The 14,966-nt window shown below is 28.6% G+C and overlaps 1 long non-coding RNA gene across 1 annotated transcript in view; it reads right to left on the bottom strand.

Moving 5' to 3' along the window:
- LOC136084562 (uncharacterized) overlaps positions 1-14,966 on the bottom strand; it is a 45,806-nt gene that overhangs the window by 18,108 nt on the left and 12,732 nt on the right. Inside the window, exon 2 of the long non-coding RNA XR_010640639.1 lies at positions 8,927-8,986. This is a non-coding gene — a long non-coding RNA (uncharacterized LOC136084562). The remainder of the gene's footprint in view (positions 1-8,926; positions 8,987-14,966) is intronic.

The raw sequence follows: 14,966 nt of genomic DNA on the forward strand, positions 1-14,966 counted from the left end.
GACAAGGTTCTAACTCAAGAATTTAGAAAAAAAAAAAAATTTTTATAGTATTTAAAATTATTTGTACTGCTTTTTATTTGTTTATGTTGACATATTTATTTAAAAGAATCTTATTTTTGTTGACATATTTAAAATTTGTTAAAAAAAAGATTTGTTTGCCATTCTCCTAATATAAAAAAATCAGATAGAACTTTTTTTATTTTTGTTTTAGTAAAACAAATCGTTTGTAAATGCAATAAGGAGGAGGGGGGGGGGCATCCATAAAGAGCGTCTTCCTATATTTGTCAATTCTTAACCCCTTCCCACCCGTCAAAAATAATCACATATACCTGAGCCCCCTCTCTCCTAAACTCTGATAGCAGCTTTTACATGAAAGGTATTTTAAAAGATTTAAATGTAAATACTTTGCAGTGTTTTAAAAATGCAACCTAATGAGAATAACGCAATACGCATAAACATAAAAAGTGTAAAAAAAACTTCCACAATCCAATGTTTTCTTACTTAAATTACCATCATTGGTATTACCACTTACTTGTTTTAGTTTGCCGACAATTAATCCTAGCTGTTTACAAAAACGTTTCTGTACTAAAGTCGACCTCTCTTTCTTTTGTTGTTTTTTTCTTCACCGTTAGCTGACCATGTTTAGAAAGACAGATTGTAGGAAATATGTAATATAATTTCCATACACCGATTCCAGGCATGTAATGTCAACAGTCCGTCTTGATACGAACTTTCAGTTTTAGGCCTAGCAGACATTTTATTCATATTGTTTATTTGCCATGGAGTAGCTCCAAATATTGCACGTGTAGGCGCAGAAGGCGTGACCGTTAATACTTGAGCCACTTTTCCATCTACCATTGTTAAAAAAGTTAATGTTACACTTGTATTCCTTTACGACTTTTGTTAGTTATAGATGGCCGTAAAGAGTATATTCGGCTTTTTATTTCATCTTCAACAACCTTCTCAGAAGTCTCTTTGCAAAATTCTATGCATATAGGTTGATAAAAACGCGCAGACAAAGGAGCCAGATTTTGCCAAACAACTGCGCCAGTTACCATGTAATCTGATCTGTAACAAAGAACCTATTAATAACTTCGCATCAGAAATAAGTTCAGATTTCTTTAGAAGTTTCTGCTTTTACTTTTTAGGCCAGAGGAGCTATCACAACCCCATTTACACAGGGGAGAGTGGGGAGAAGTGGGACAGCCTGAAATTTCTAATCAGAGGCGGTGCCTAAATACTGTTACTTAATGTAAACAATTAAATTTCTTCCCCACTATTTAGCAGAAATTGTTTTGTTTCCCTGCGCGCTAGAAGCGCTAATTTTGAAATGTGCTTTAACAAATTGTTTACATTGAGGTGAAGTGGAACCAAAAAAAATGTTTATGTCCCACTTCTTCCCGCCGCCATTTGATTATTTCGATTGGTGAAAGCTCTTTAACATTTTTATGTCAATAACGTGATTTTATGATTTTATCAGCTTCTTTTTAATAATTTGTGTTAAAACGTTGTTTTAAATTTATTTATCCCACTTCTAATTACATTTGTCCCACTTTACCCCAATAGCACAATTTCTCTACACGCAAAAATTTATATATTTACATATAAATGGCTGGAAACTTATGGGGATTGAATCGGTGCCTATAAAAAATTCACACGTAAAAACTTGTTTAGTTCCGTTTATACATCAAATAAAAAAGATATTGCAATATAAGTTTTGCATGTGTGTTCGTAAATTCTATTGCAAAAGATGGTGGAGAGCAGGTCTGTTTAAAATCTTTCAATTTGTAATATGGTGGGAATAAGGAACAGTTTTTTTTGTCTGTCAACTTCGACAAGTATAAATATTGTGATTTAGTTAAATCTAAATCAATAAACACGCTGTCATCCATCAGCAAAACGTTTGTGTTTTCCATAAAACTCAAGATCTAATTTCTTTAACTAATGTGGAATTTTTCTTTTTTACTGTTCTCTAACAAATCTCCATAAGACATGCATCGTCTTCCACGTTTTTTAAATGATTTAGATAGCGTGGGGTCTGTTATTGTATTTTCCGGTTTCGGTAAAAAAACTGTTAAAATCTAACCAATTACTGTTGCCAGATAAAAAAGATTCCATTTTCTGTGATGTCTTGGCTCATTGTTTATTAAACGACGGAGTATCACTAACGATGAAACACAAGCTTTCCTGAGAAACTTGGTAATTTTCTTTTAAAATTATTGATAGTGTTTTAATTGACCTTCCTCCATCAATAAAGGAAAGTAACAGTTACGTTTTAAACACGTAGAGTTGTCATTTTAAAAAGCAACCGAAGTATTTAATTTCTACTGTAAATTTGTTGCAGTGATATAAATTTTTTAACTCTTTATATATTTTTAAATGATGCAGTCTTCAAAAATTGCTGATAATCAAGTCTCTACAAAGTGCAAAAATAATAGAATTCTTGTCAATCAAAAATTCTAAATAAAAAATTGACAAATAACATACGCATAACTATTGTTATAAATAGAAATAGCCTGAAACCACGATAAAAAGTGGTTTTCTGTTTTCTGACTTTGACCACTTTTTCATCTATAATTCTGGAAACCGCAGCACAGTGGGACAGAGTGTGCCAAAATATCAAAAAATATATTTCGGCATTGCACTGTGAAAATTTGTCATAATGGTGAAGACATGTTCTTTAGAGAAAATATCTTGTTAAAAAAACATTAAATATTCATTTAAGCGTAATTTTATGCAGTTATTTACACGTTAATTTGACATGTGTTCCAAAACCCTATTTTCCATTTTTTATTTATCAACTTTCTTACGCTACTATTGCTTTAAATTAACTTTATTGGCTTTATTCATTTTCAAATATATTATTTTAATTAACAATGTTTTTTTCGCTCAGACTTTTAAAAACAATTTAACGTAAGTGTAATCATTAGTTTTTATGTATCAAAAACAGACAGTTTTCGATATTTTTTTTGCTACTAACCTTTACTATTAGGTATCAGATAAACTATTTCTCTGAACATTTGACTATGTAAATCTCATGCTAAATGTATGTAAATAGCATGCATCATAAATATTTTGCTACTTTTTGTAATAAAAAAAGTTATAACTTTTTTTATTACAAAACAAAAGATTGTCCTTCGGTTAATGGTCAGTTGATGAGAAATACTGAACATATAAAAAAGATGTTTTGTACACAAAGAATACCTACAAAATCTTTTACTACTGTTATAACATATAAGTTCTGTAAATATAAATCTAAAAAAATTATTTTTATGACAAATACAAGCATTGAAAAGTATTATTTTTAATGTTTACACTGATAAAAGTTGTCTTTTTAAGAAAATATTTGGTATTTTTCACCAAAATTTAATTTTTTTAATACATTTTTTTATATTATATAATTACATGTTTATTACTTTATTTATGCATTTATTATATTAATATAGTTATTCTAATAAAAAAAACTACGAAAATAATTTGATTTTTAACAAATCATTTTTATAGACACCTAAGCAACAAATCAATTATAAAAATGAATCGTGGGGAAGCGTGGGTGACTCCCATAAAATACGGTGAACTTTAACATTTTTTATTTTCTAGCTCATTTTGTTGTAAAATTATTAATTAAACAAAGCCATATCATTAAAAATATGAGTTTGTTCTAAAATTGTTTAAAAAAAATCAAAATATAATTTCAGTAGTGAAATTGAAATTTGAGTAAAAACATTTATGGTTTTTGTACTAATTTTAGTGTTGTGACCAAAACTAAAAGTTGTTACTAACTTAACTAAAAAAACCGTATTAAAAATTAGTCGACTAACTTTTTAGTCTAGCTAAAATTAGTCGCAAATTATAGAGTGGCAATTTTATAATAATAATAATTATTATTATTACCAAAAACCAGTTATTAATAATACTCCGATTCTCGTCTTCCTATGTCATTAATCAGTAATAGTTTCCTGAACAAAAAAAAACGAGAACGAAAATTATAGCCTTTTGTTAACTTTCGTTAACGAGGTTAAAGAAAAGAATTAAATTTAACAAAAACTGAATAAAAGCAATAATTTATATTTTTCGATCGGAATGAAAACAGAATCGAAAGTTATTACATAATTTTTGTTCCATGTGGAACGAAAATAATTTCGTTCTAATTTGAAAAAATTGAATTATTAAATATATACTTATTATAATATAATATAAATCATTCGTGTTAAATTCGCATATATTATTTGTACTGAGTAAGAACTATATAAAAATTATTATGAAACAAAAATATTAACCATCTTAATTAGAAATTATTTGGAAATATAAACATTTTCTGAACTTATGTCACTGTCATTAATTTATTATTTTAAGTTTCAACGAAACACGGTTTAGAATCTTTTAACGTTTTTTCAATTTATAGCAAAAGTGATTAACAAATTACAAAGCATTTTATTTGAAATCAATTTTTTTAGAAATCGGCTATGCCATATTATTTAAAGGAATGTTTTATGAAGAATTTGTTTCGGATTAAAAGCACAGATATTTAATTTAAATTTTTAATTGGTTTTAACCGAGTTATTCTGCTAATTATTAACAAACTAATTGTTATTTAATTTAGTAAAATAAAATTTGGAGCAATATTAGACAAAATAAACGAAATATTTTTCCTAATTCATTTTATTGTCACATATTTATACTAAGTTAAATTAATTTCTAAATAAAAAATAATGGTTTCCTTCGATAAACTAGGCCGCATGAATAAAAAATGAGCAATTGGTTTTACTTAGTAATTGGTCAGCTTTACGTGAATAAATCCTTTAAAGAAAATAGTTTTTGTTCACGTAAAGGTGACTTTACTTTTTTTTTTTTTGTAGGTGCCCCAAGAAGTCCTAACGGTCTTGTCACAAAGCACCGCGGAAGTGCATTTAACCAGGAAGTTCACGCCTCCTTCCTTACCGTGACGCGAAAATATGTCCAGAGCTCGTTTCGAACCTGTGACTAATTACTGAGTAAAGCAATTGCTCATTTTTATTCACCGGCCTAGTAGATTAAGGACCGGCGAATGTTCGAAATTTGAAATAGAAATTCGGCTTTCAGTTATACTCGGTAACAATTGCAAAATTTCATTTAACTTTTAGGCAAAATCGAAAGTTATTTTTAAATTTTTTTTGAATTTTAATATTAGTTATTTTTTTAAGTCTTTTTTTTTTTTCAGAAAAATAATAATCACTATTCATCACTTATTAAATCTTACTTATCGCTTTCAAAAAATCCTCAAAGTAACAAAAAGGTAAATATTTAGCACAATATTCTTCACGATCTTTTTTTCTTAACAAAATTGAATTTTGAAATTCTCAATTTTTGTTAATTTATAAAAATTTTGATTGATAGTTTGATTGCAAACTTAAATAATGCTTATATAATGTGTCCAGGCCTGTTGTATACATAACTAGTGTTTATATAATGTGGATATTATCAATCAAAATTTTGATAATTTAACAAAAATTACCTTTTTTTTTTAAATAAAATTTTCTAGAATTTTTTTTAATTTAGTGATGTGTTAAATACCCGATAAAAGTAAGTGATCAGAAGGAGCATTAATTAAATTTTCATTTAGCTGAGTGTTTACGGCCGCTTCTTTATCCATCCTTAAAAAGCAACATTTGTGATTAATTTTATATTTCAGTTACACTTGAAAAAAATTAAATTAAATTTCGGAAATCATGCCTCCAGAAAGTTAAATCTGGGAGCAATACATCAAGAAACACATCAGTAAACTTTAAATCAACTTGTAAGATTTGCGGAAATATACTAGTCACACCTCAAAACTTAACAACATGTCTCGACGTTCACAGGAAAAGTAAGCACAATGACATTAACAAACAGTTTAAGGAGAAAAAAAGAGAGTTGCTGCAGAAGAGCTTGCTAGTACAACAAAAACATCCAAAAGTGGTGTTTGTCTTTCCATTCATCCATAAATTACAAAATTCATAGTACAAAAGAAAGCTTATGCGGACAATGATACACAACAAGTCAAATTTGACTACAACCTGAAAGCTATGCTTTGCAGAATCAACACTCCATTCAATATTGTCTCCATCAACTTGATTGACTCTAGGCTTACCGTTAAAGACGCAACCAACTATTACAGAAATTTCTATCTGGCAGAACTTTATGAAAAAGTTAATAGATATTTATACATATCGCTATATACATATATATATATATATACATATAGCTATAGATATTTCAACACTAACTGGTGTATCATTCACTACTGGTATGTGGACAAGCAGAAATAATGGTGCTTTCAGTGCATTAACTTGCCATTACGTTTCACAAGAATTTGAACTTAAATCATTCCTTGATGGAATGAAACCATTAAGGGATAAAAGACACACTGGGAAAGCAATTGCCATTTAGTTGGATGCCTTGATTGACACTCTCAATCTGTATCCAAATGAACAAACACACAGGTAATTATTTAAAATTTCAATTATCACATTTTGTTTAACTTCGAATTTAATTTTTCATGAACTCAGAGCTACCGCGAGCCGTCACGCTGCCTGGGACAGCAACTGTGATCGGCGCTCTTATTTATCATAAATTTTCCTATATTATAGTTAAGAGACTTTTTTTTTAAGTACCTTCTCTTTATTTGGCGCCCCGTGGACACCTGCTGCTAGGACAAACTCTGGCTACACTAACTCAGGATGATCTTAGTTTCAAATCGAAATCCAAAAACTCTTCTGACATTCAAGAATTACTAGAAAAATATCTTTCCTCACCATTAGTAGCAAAAGAAACTAAAATTTTTCAGTGGTGGAAGAGTATGGCACCACAATATTTAAAGCTGGCATCTGTTGTCAGAAAAATTAATCCCATTCCAGGTTCATCAGCTTCTTCTTTTCTGCAGATGGGCAAGTTGCTACTTGGACCCAAACAAATCTTAACAACAATAGTGTAGAAAGGTTTGTCTACATTACACAGAACTATCCTAAAGTGCAAAATAAATAATAAACTGTTAGATAAAGTTTGGCGCTTTAATTCGTATTATTTTCTGCCATTTGCTAAAACTCAATCTATTAGAATTCTTTAAATATTAACAAAAGCATAGTAATTTAAATTATGTTAATTTGGCTAATGTATGATAAGTTAAAATAATCCATGATAACGTATGATAACTCAGCCGTGTCTCAGTGTTTAGAGTTCTGGCTCAGATCCCAGAGGTCCCAGGTTCGAGGCCGGCTCTACTAACTATCGACAATGATAAGAAAGAAGGAGTAAACTTCTTCGTTAATGCTCCTCCGCGGTGCTCTGTGGTAAAACCGTGAGGACTTCTGGAGCACCTTAATAACTACAACAAAATTATAAAAAGTTAGTCAAAGTTCAACATAAAAGTCCACATTTGTTTTTTAATTAAATGTGCTTTTAAAATCCAAATTTGGCTCTCAGTTAAATTCGGTTAAAAGGTACAAATTTGTCTTTCAGTTAAATTTAGGGTACAAATATAGCCTAAATTCGTTTTCCAGTTAAATTTGGTATATATATATGATCTAAATTCGTCTTTCAGTTAAATTTAGGTCTTTAAAAGTTGACTTCGCTGGTCCTTATACTAGATAAATAGTTAATGTAAGCAATAATTGAAAATTTATTTGATATAAGTGTAATTTTAAATAATGTCTAACAAAAATACGTTTTCTTCAATTGAACTCCACGTTTCCATGGCAAAACGAATGCTTAAACTTCACTCCTACGTAAAGGAAATCTTTAATTTGAAACAACAATAAAATGATATGAGAAACCATTTACTTGATGAAGATGGAATTGTTAAATTAAAAGAAACGGTTAATGCATTAGTAAGCTTTAATCAAGTGAGTGTTTTACTATCCGTGATACATATGCAACATTAGTTATTCCTAATATAAAGTAGCTGGAGAAACAACTGAATAAGAAAAAAAATTAAACCCCTCCTTTAATTGTGCTATTAAAGTTACATTTGTTCACAAACTTACAAAGATTCACATGAAATAGAGAATAACTCGTTTTTATTGTGTACAACTTTTTTGGATCCAAGTTATAAAAGTTTTCAATTCTTTGAAAAGTACGAGAAAAAAAAAAAATTTAAAAAGCGTTAAGGAATTTTTGGCGAATGCTTATCTGGCAATAAAGGTTTTTAAAATGATTCCAATTAAAAAGCTGACAAACAAATAAAAAAAAATTAAGGTTGTCATTTGATGATGAAGAAGACGATTTTGGAAGCGATAGTGAAAAAAAGGTAAGTTTAGATTTAAAAAAAGAAATCAGTAAATATATAAAATTTTTAGCGCACGAACAAAATGTTTTAGAGTTTGGCATAAAAATCAACATGTGTATCTGATATTGTATTGTATTGTATTTCAACAATCTTTTTATGCTACTAGTGCACCAAGTGACCGCCTTTTTTCTGACGCATTCAACTTATATGCAAAACTTAATAGGATAACAGCTGATTTGTATACTGCTTATAAAGAGTGGCAACAACCGCAAAAACAGCTGTCTTTGAGACAGCGACAAATTAAATAATCAAATTTAGTTTAATGCGTTACTATGATAATTTAACTGGGCCATCAGAATCGTTATTAGGATAGTACCAAAATAATATTCAAACGCCTTGATTAAACGGCCTCGAGTGTGAAAGTTTTATATATTATTCTTTTACTTTTTTATCACTTCATCTTGTTTTAGTAGACTAACTTTAGTTACACTAAAATATTAGTCTAATAACATTAGCAAGCTAAATATTTAGTCGTCAAATTGTAGTCGGACTAAAAAGTTAGCCGACTAACTTTAGTTAGACTAAAAAGTTAGTCAACTAATTTTAGTTAGAATAAAAATTTAGCCGACTAATTTAGTTAGACTGAAAAGTTATTCGACTAATTTTAGTTAGATTAAAACTAACCTTTACTCCAATCATTAACTATTTTCCACAGTGCAAAGTTCCTAACAAGCTTCGGATGATCTGAAAAAAAAAAAAGTCTGTTATCGTTTCTTTTTTTATAGAAGTTTACAATTTTACAATAAGAATTTATATAGTATTGAACATTAATCGTTAACTCAGAACAAAGATTTTCGTAGTCGAAAGAGACTTTTATGGAAAAAAAAGTCTCAGTTTGGTTTGGGCAGGCAATCTATACTAAAAAAAAAAACAAAAACTTTATTCAAGTTTTTAAATTTTTTCTGGTCTGGTATATTAGCGCTCTCTTTGAAACTCTAATTTATGGAAGAAACTAATCGACTAACATGCAAAACTAAACAGGTTTTTTTTTCTAATCTGTTAAAAAAAGTTCAATTTAGTTTTAAAAACCTATTTTACATAGCTAAAGTAGTTATAAATACGTAAAAGATACGGTTAATTTCCGGTAAGTCTAACACCTGTTAACTCGAACTTTTGTTATTTCGAAATATTTTTTATAGTCCCTTGAAAGCAAGAATAATTTTTTTACATTGCTTATTTTTAACATTTGTTTAGTCGAACCGTTTTCCTTGGTCCCTTGGAGGTTCCAGTTTACGGCAATATACTTTATATAAATATATATATATATATATATATATATATATATATATATATATATATATATATATATATATATATATATATATATATATATATATATATATATATATATATATATATATATATATATATATATATATATGTATATATATATATATATACTTTATATATATTATATACTTTATATATATTATATACTTTATATATATTATATACTTATATATATATACTTTATATATATATATATACTTAATATATAAATATATTTTATATATATATAAAATATAATCAATGGACGTAAAAAGCATCCAAATGGAGAGATGCACAAGCAGCCAGAATTGCAAAAACACAATGAATCAAAATGTTTACCAGCGAATATTTATTTAAATGCATTAAATACAAAAATAAAATCCCTAAAAATGCATTTTTAAAATGTTTTTATACTAACGCAATTTCCCTTAATCCGGATAAAATGAACGAATTATCTGCACTTTGTGACATAAACATGTATGATTTAATCTTTATTTCTGAGACATGGTTTACTGAAATATCTGCTTCTCAATTGAACAATTACTCACTAGTAAAGAAAAATCGAATTAGTCACGGTGGAGGTGTTGCTATCTACATCAAGCGTGATCTAGTCGTGAATGAGGTATCTGATCGTCATCTAAGAGAGATCTTAAACAACAGCAACTCCGAGCAAATATGGTTTGAAATTAAAATCGGTAACGAAATTTTTCCTATTGGTTGTGTCTAGACCACCTTTATCGCATATAAATGATATAAATAAAACAATTATATTGGTCATGCAAGCTGTTGATAGAAAAGTGTATAGTTGTATGTTACTAGCAGGTGATTTCAACTTTTCGGATATTAAATGGCACGATGATGACAGGATCGAGTTACTAAGTGGTAAAAATAGTGCGGCAAGTGTTTTTCTTGACTTTGGCTAATCATAACCTAGAACAATTAGTTGATTTTGCAACATTCGAAGCATCTAATGGTTAAGCAAAAAACATTTTGGATTTAATTATTACAGACTTATCAACAAGAGTAATCAACTTATCTAGCTCTCTGCCGTTAGGTAATTCGTCGCAAGGTCATCGCATATTGAGTTGGGATTATGTCGTCTTTTCTAAAAATGAGACTACTTTCTCAAACAAAAAATATGAATTTAATAAAAGTGACTATATAAATTTTGGTAAAAACATTATGGAAACTAACTGGAAGCAATTATTTGAAAATAAAAACACTAATGAGTGCTATGAACTTTTCTGCAATAAATATAATAAACTCAGCAAGCAATTTGTTCCGTCAAAAAAATTCCATACCACCCGTAATGCGCCGTGGATGAATAAGGAGGTACTGGCTATGATAAAGCAAAAAAAACAACTGGGCAATTACTTATCTGCGACTAACTGGCGATCAGCGACAGTTAGTCGCAGTTTCTTAGTTTCCTATATTCACGATTCGTGAATATAGGAAACTAAGAAGCCAAGTGCAGAAAGCATGCAAACGTCGTGTTCGAGTATTTGAAGCACAACTAGCATCTGATAAAAGTAATCGTAAAAGGGTGTACGCTTATGCTAATGTGCATAAAGAATGTTCATGTATCTATTAGTGCTATATCTGATGCAAAAGGTGAAACATTAACAGAGGGAATACATATCGCAAACAGACTTAATGAACACTTCAAATCAGTTTTTGTAGATGATAGTAAAAGTAGTCAGTTACCTATTTTTGAGAGAAGGCATTATCAAAAAGACTTAGGCGATGTAGTTATTAATTTTGAAGCGACGCTAGCGTATTTGAAAGGTTTGAACCCTTATAAATCTATTAGTGCTGATAACATTAGTTCAAAGGTACTTAAAGAATGCGCAGCTCAAATGACTTACCCTCTTACTTTACTTTACAATAAAGCACTGTCCGAAGGCTCAACACATACAGCTTGGAAACAGTCACACGTCACACCGTTGTTTAAAAAAGGAAGACGTCTTGATGCCGCTAATTACAGACCAGTGTCTATCACATCAGCTCCATGTAAAGTAATGGAAAAGATTATCAGGGAACAGATAACTAAATATCTTGAAAAAACGAGCTGCATCTCACATATTCAACATGGATTTATATCCAAAAAAGGATGCACGTCTAACTTATTGGAGAGTGTCGACTACATCACGAAAGCGTTAGGTAAAAGAAATTTTGTCGATATTGCATTTTTGAACTTCGCGAAAGCGTTTGATAAAGTTTCTCACCCTAGACTATTCCATAAATTGAAAGCATATGGGATTATTGGCAATGTTTTAAAATGGATTGAGTCATTTTTTATTGATAGAAAACAGCGAACTGTTTTAGGTGAACACCCTAGCGACTGGACCGATGTTCTAAGCGGAGTTCCTCAAGGGTCTGTAGTTGATCCAACATTATTTATCATTTATATAAACGACTTAACGGATAAGTTAAAATCAGTTATTAAATCTATGCTGACGACACTAAACTGTTACAAGAAATAAGACCTGAGTTTCACGATGCTGATTGCCTGATCCTCCAAAATGATTTAAACATTGTCACAGAATGGTCAAAGGAATGGCTAATGGAGTTAAATGTTCCAAAATATAAAGTTATGCACCTTGGTTATGGAAATAGTAATCATGAATATGTAATGAATGATGGAAATACACCACTTACTCTTGATACTTGGCCTATTAAAAAAACATTTAGATTAAGAGATAGGAAGCTTTGGAGTAAATTATACACTACGTATAACTTAATGTACGTACGTTATACAGGCCGCATTTGGAATTCGCTATTCCGGTATGGTGTCCTTACTTAAAAGGTGACATCAAAGAAATCGAAAAAATTCAACACAAGTATCAATTAAGTATCAATTGGCTTAATTCACCAATTCGCAGATCATCTTCCAACGTCCTAATGCATGAATTCACATATAATAATGCTCGTCACAATTTTTTTACAAATTGTATTGTCAATGATTGGAATAACTTGCCGTCAGCATGCAAAATGGTTGCGTCAGTTAACGCATTTAAGAATAGAATTGACAAGTATTTTTTTTCTACAGCTGCAAACACTACATCTTTTACTGAAGATGAGCTGCACGTTTATTAATTAATTCGTGCTTTAGCAGCTACAAATATTGGCTTTTTAGATACTATTTGTCATTGATGTAAACTTTAATTAAATGAAAGCAATCTTTTTTCCCTTTTTCCCAATATTGATATCAACTTACTTGCTATGAAATATCAATTACTTTTTTTACTTAAAGTTTATATTTCACAAACCATAAGTTTTTGTATAATTTGTTGGTTTTGTTTGTTTGTTTTTTAATTATTTGTCATTTTATCTACGAGGACTTATTTAAATATGTTACTATTACTATATACATATTCACATATAATCTAAATATTCACCAATGCACATTTTCTTGATCACAATAAAAAATTATGAGATAAATATTTTATTAGTTATTTAGGTGATCTGTGATAAGTCCTTACGCTCTTATCATATAGAACCACGGATTAACATTTAACCAAGAAGTTTACGCCTCCTTACTAACCAATGGTGCTTATATGGGTAGACCCTGCCTTGAACCACGGATATTCAGTTTTGAAGTCAGAACTCTAGCGTTACATGACGGTTGCATAAAATTTGGTATTTATTATTTCTTTGAGTATATTTTATCAGACCCGTAGGAACAAAAATTATATTTGGGGTGGAAGGGGGGGCAATACTTCCGGTTAGGTCAAATTGTAGTAGGTCATAAATTTTTCTCAAAGGAACTTTACCCGAAAATACGGATAACAAGTTAGGTCTTTTCTATCCTTTTTTTATTATTTTATATCTTAATTTGTAATCTTTTGCTTTTTTATATTAACTAATTTCAAATTTATTTGAAAAATTATTTGGGGAGGGGCAAATACCCCTGCTGACCCCCCGGTTGCTACAAGCTTGTGTATATATATTTTTCAATATTTTCTTTTAATTTATTTAACTCAATTAATTTAAAAATGAGACAAATCTGGTAATTTTTGTTTTGAAGTATATTCCCAGCTAACACATGCTTAATTGGCCCAACGTTGGGTTAACGTTGGATTGGATGACTAACGTTGGCCCAACGTAGTGCCAACGCAATGTAAATCGACGTAGATTTTCATCACATTGGCTCTACGTTGGGCCAACTTACTTTGAAAAACCTACGCTTGCGGCTTATCGAGCTATTCACGCGAAGCATTTATATATAGCATTACAATCTCCATTTTAAAATAGTTTGCTTTTTATAATGGCATCGTTGTAAATTAATAGAAAAAGCAAAGTAATTTTTGAGTGTTCTGCAAAGATATTAGAGCGTTGCGTGCAAGGAATTGTGCAGCTACACTTACATAAGATTCAATACAATATCTATAATATTGTTAGTTTCGTCATAAATCTTAAATCTTAAACCAAGATTTCTGTTGTTTTTATCAAAAAATTTATTGTTAATTTTAGATAATATTATGATCTATTTAGATTAAGTTTTAGTATATTATATTTAAATATATATATATATATATATATATATATATATATATATATATATATATATATATATATATATATGTATATATATATATATATATATATATATATATATATATATATATATGCATCTATATAGGTATATATGTAATATATATATATATATATTTTATAGAATACATTTATAATTGTTGTAATAAATATATATATATATATATATATATATATATATATATATATATATATATATATATATATATATATACACATAGGTATATATGTAGATTATATAGTATATATTATTATGTAGGTATAATATATACTATAATATATATGTATATATATATATATATATATATATATATATATATATAATATATAGATAGATACAGATATATATATATATATATATATATATATATATATATATATATATATATACATATATATATATATATATATATATATATATATATATATATATATATATATATATACGCAAGTCTATATATGTAAATATTAAAGATAGTATATTTATATTATCATGTATAATTATGTATACTTTAAAGAGTGCTCAATACATAAACTAGAGCTATATAGTATATATTACTGTTACCCGCAGTATCATGAATTTGCTAAATGCTAATATTTATATTTATTATTTGCTATTTATATTTTTTATATAATATTATTTGCCAAATAATATTATATATATATAGCAAATAATATTATAACTATTAGCATTTAGCTAATTCCTGATACTGCGGGTAAAAGTAATATATACTATATAGCTCTAGTTTATGTATTGAGCACTCTTTAAAGTATACATAATTATACATGATAATATAAATATACTATCTTTAATATTTACATATATAGACTTGCGTATATA

This window comes from Hydra vulgaris, chromosome 09, assembly GCF_038396675.1.
Source record: "Hydra vulgaris chromosome 09, alternate assembly HydraT2T_AEP".
In the NCBI taxonomy this organism is placed as follows: domain Eukaryota; kingdom Metazoa; phylum Cnidaria; class Hydrozoa; order Anthoathecata; family Hydridae; genus Hydra; species Hydra vulgaris.